Source organism: Theropithecus gelada, chromosome 19, assembly GCF_003255815.1.
Source record: "Theropithecus gelada isolate Dixy chromosome 19, Tgel_1.0, whole genome shotgun sequence".
In the NCBI taxonomy this organism is placed as follows: Eukaryota; Metazoa; Chordata; class Mammalia; order Primates; family Cercopithecidae; genus Theropithecus; species Theropithecus gelada.
Genome location: NC_037687.1, coordinates 44,976,071 through 44,980,234, shown reverse-complemented (window position 1 = coordinate 44,980,234; position 4,164 = coordinate 44,976,071). Strand labels below are relative to the sequence as shown.

The 4,164-nt window shown below is 52.0% G+C and overlaps 1 long non-coding RNA gene across 1 annotated transcript; it reads left to right on the top strand.

Moving 5' to 3' along the window:
* The first annotated feature begins 422 nt into the window (after window positions 1–422).
* On the top strand, window positions 423–3,959 carry LOC112613322. Its single transcript, XR_003116941.1, has 2 exons — window positions 423–1,979; window positions 3,245–3,959. It is a non-coding gene; the product is annotated as an uncharacterized LOC112613322 (long non-coding RNA).
* Window positions 3,960–4,164: the final 205 nt, after the last annotated feature.

The window sequence follows — 4,164 nt, the reverse complement described above, 5'->3', positions numbered from 1 at the left end:
CCCTACATCTTCTGAGGAAACTGGAACCCAGCCAAAGAAGACCTTCCAGTAGGCAGTGCCTGTGATCACTGTAGGTGTGCATGGTGCTAAGTACCCTGCAGGCTATAAAAAATAGTAATGCACGATGCACACATGATAAGGCGGCATCACAGTACAGGTGGTTAAATTCAGGAACTCTGGAATCCAAGAGCCTGGATCAAATCCTGGCAGGGCCACTACCACCTGTGTGAGCCAAGGAGGGTTCTAAAGTTTTACAAATGCTGTTTTACCAAATTTGCAAAATGAAGAGAACCTGCCTGCCAGGTAGAGATATTGTGGGAAGCAACATCCAGCAAGGTCTGAGCACCTGGTCCCCAAGTCAGAAACCTTCACAGCCCAGATGGGGATGCCCTAAGTTCATACCCTTCTAGGCGACCACAGAGAAGTGCCGCCTGGCTCCAGGACTCGGAGAGGCGCTAGAGAGCTTCCTGGAGGAGGCGGCATCCTCCCATGCTACCTGCCTAGAGAGGAGAGAAGGGAAACTGGGTCCTCTGTGGCGGCTGCCTGAAAGGAAGCAGCTGGGGGCTCTTGCTCCCTGCCTGCGCTGGCGTCTTCTCCCCACGTTAGCCCAGGCCGGCTGCAGCGGCTGGGCTGCCTGGGCGGAGTCAGGAGACAGCACCGCCCGGCGCCTCCCCAGGCACCTTCCGTGTGAGCCAGCTCCCTACTGTGGGAGGATCTGGGGAGATCCCGCCTCCAGCTTTGGGCAAGATCTGCCTCCAGAGTCCCCAGCGGCAAGGGCGGGCGCACCCACGGGCACTGGTTGCCAAATCTCCCGCCCTCAGGCCAGGTGCCGAGCGAGCCTCCACAGTCCTGAACAATCCCCACTTAACGGCGGGGAGCCGCTGGGAGCCTAACGCTTGCAACCGAGTGAGCTCGAGTCCAGCTGGCATCGGACCGTTGGACCTCCCCGTTGGCCCTTTGTTGTATTTCTTCGCGCCCTGGGCTCGCGCAAGCGTTCTCTGCCAAGCGTTCCAACGGCCGCTCACCGGCATCTGGCTGAACAGGGTGCACTTCGCCTCGGAGTTCCCACTCCACTCCAAGGATCCAAGAGCGCACAAGCTGCTCTTCACGGGCAACTACCTCTGCAAGCTTCACCCCCGGCCCCACCACGCCCCACAGGGTTCCCTGTCTGGTCTGGATCACCTCGCTCTCCCTGCGCCTCTCTCCTTGGCCTAGCTCGACAAGTGCTTCCCGCGATCCTGCGCCTCTACCCCTCGGTTTCGTCGCCGCTAAGGGGTGTCTGATCCATCAGGCTCTGCGCTCTTCCTTCGGATCCATCCTCAATGTCCAGGCAGGACTCTCACATGAAGCCGGTGCTGTCTGCTGTTCACTCTAAGATGCTCAGCCACTCAGGACAGTTACGATCTGTCATCCAGGGCGCGAACCGACTCTCCTCCATTGCTATCTGAGTAGGCAGTCTCCTCTGTGAGGTCGGTCCCATCCTTACTGCCTAGATCCCTGCCCAGGAAGACTGAGATGAGGACCCTAGGAGAGAGCAGCCAGGCATAGTGAAGGTGAAGGATGAGTATAAATAGTGATCCCAGCGCGATCAGAGCAGCTCCCCTACCCCCACCCATCGCAGTGGGAGTGAGTCATCAGATCTATCCCCAAGACAAGGAAGTCCTAACTTCATTTCCTTGCAGTCCCGGGCCATTGAAGGGAAACCTCCACTCCAACCCCGGGAAGACGCCTTAGATGAGAAAGTGAAGAGATATTGTATGAGCTCATTCATCAAAAGCCATGCCAACACCAGCTCAGGCAGTGCTGCTAGGGGTTTCCTACCTCTCTGGAGGTCCAGTTCTCTCTGAAGACAGAGAAGATGAAGGGAAGAAGGGTTTTAAACAGGAACTCTCAACCCACGTCTGCCAGTTGTAGACTCTGTAAACAAAGTTCCAACTCGCCTGCTGCTGCCACTGCCGCTGCTGTTTTTTGAGGTCAAGGTGAGCTGCCCAACCTCTCCTAAGCTTTTTTGTATAGTCATTGGAGAAGATGTAGGCTTGAAGAAGAAAGCAGAGCCCCAGTCTAACCACATGTTCTTAGAAGAGAAATCAAGGCCCCTTCAGATAGCAGTGCAGTACCCCTCAGCCTGCCCCTTCTTTCTTCCTGCTTGTTGCAGGGACAGCAGGCACCCCACCCTTGGCCATTTTCACCTTGTAGTTTGCTGATACTATCATGTTATCAGCCACTGACTTGGCTGTCCTGTCTTCCAGGCCCCCAGTCCCTTCTGCCCCTGTACTAGTCCTCACCCCATATACAGATCATTAAATGAAATGCCCATATCCTAACTCTCCTTTTTTTTTTCTTTCTGTTCTTGTTTCTCCCCTTAGGTTCAGTATCATTTTGGGAGTTCCCCTTTATGGGAATAAAAGCCATTTCCATTTCTGTCCCTCATCTGCAGATTTTTTTTTTTTTTTTGGAGGGGGTGCACTATTTATCCATCCCAGGCTGAAATGTAGTGGTGCAATCATGGCTCACTGCAGCCTCAAACTCCTGGGCTCAAGTCATCCTCCCACCTCAGCTGCCAGAGCAGCTAGGACTACAGGCATTATTTTTTTGTAGAGATGGAGTCTCGCTATGTTGCCCAGGCTGGTCTGGAACTCCTGCTTTCGAATGATCCTTGTGCATCAGCCTCTCAAAGTGCTGGGATTACAGATGTGAGCCACCATACCCAGCCCAGACCATTACTTTTTTTTTTTTTTTTTTTTTTTTGAGACAAAGTCTCGCACTGTCACCAGGCTGGAGTGCAGTGGTGCGATCTTGGCTCACTGCAACCTGCACCTCCCGGGTTCAAGCGATTCTCCTGCCTCAGCCTCCAGAGTAGCTGGGACTGCAGGCGTGTGCCACCACGCCCAGCTAATTTTTGTATTTTTAGTAGGCAGTCTTCTCTGTGAGGTCGATCCCATCCTTACTGCCTAGATCCCTGCCCAGGAAGACTTCATCATGTTGGCCAGGATGGTCTCTATCTCCTGACCTCATGATCCGCCTGCCTCGGCCTCCCAAAGTGCTGAGATTACAGGTGTGAGCCACCACGCCTAGCCTAGATCTCTACGTTTGACCTCAACACATCTCCTAACCCCTTGCCCTTTGCTTCAAGTCTACCTCCTGCAGACTTGAGTCATCTATCAGTCTAGTCATCTAATCAGAATCTATCTAGTCATCTAATCAAAATTAATTCATTGTGGATTTTTCTCCCTTTTTCTTACAGATTCTTCCACCTGTATGCCCATCTTCACAGACCAGTCCATCACTGGTGCCTCAAGCATTTTCACTATTACAGCCAGTAATCTGCAGACGTAACCTCAAGCGTACTTTGTACTTTGGTATAAACTACATGGATACCAATCCTTTTTCACAGGTTTTCATCTCCTGGTCTCCCCTAGGATCCAGGATGAGTATTCCCCCATTTGACCAGTTCCATCCCAGTATGGAGCAGATATCCCTTGTAAGGAATGCAGTCTCCACCAACCCACCTGTTTTTATGGTCAACAGCCCTACCTGAATTTCCAACATTGCCTTTTGACCCAGGAAACACCTGTCAGCTGAAATCTAGGGTTCCTGACAGGCCTCAACAGGAAACCACTCTCTTCAGTGCCCTATCTTTTCTGGCCCTCCTACCACTGCTTCTGCAGTCATTTCCACTATAGTAAGCAGACCCTCTTCAGACTGCCTTTGACTCTGATGAAATCAACATGGATACCATGCCCATTTCCCCATCTGCTATCTTCCTGTCTCTCCCTGCAACATTAACAGCTGTTTCCCTTTGAAGAACCTGGCAGCCCCCCAAAACCCTTCAAACTTAACCAATGACAGCACCACTCTGTCAGCTTTTGGGAATCTGACTCCCCCATGTTCACCTTTGGCATCTGCTATGGTTTGAATGTGTCAACTAAATTTCGTGTATTAAAAACTCAATCCCCAAATTCCTATGTCAATATGTTTGAAGGTGGGGGCCTTTGGGAGGAATGAGGATTAGATAAAGTCATCAGGGTGGACCCCTATGATGGGACTGGTAAGAGGAAGAGACACCTGAGCTGACAGGATCTTGCTCTTGCCATGTGATGTGCTCCATCATGTAATGACGCAGCAAGAAGGCCCTCACCAGATGCCGGCACTGTGCTCTTGAAT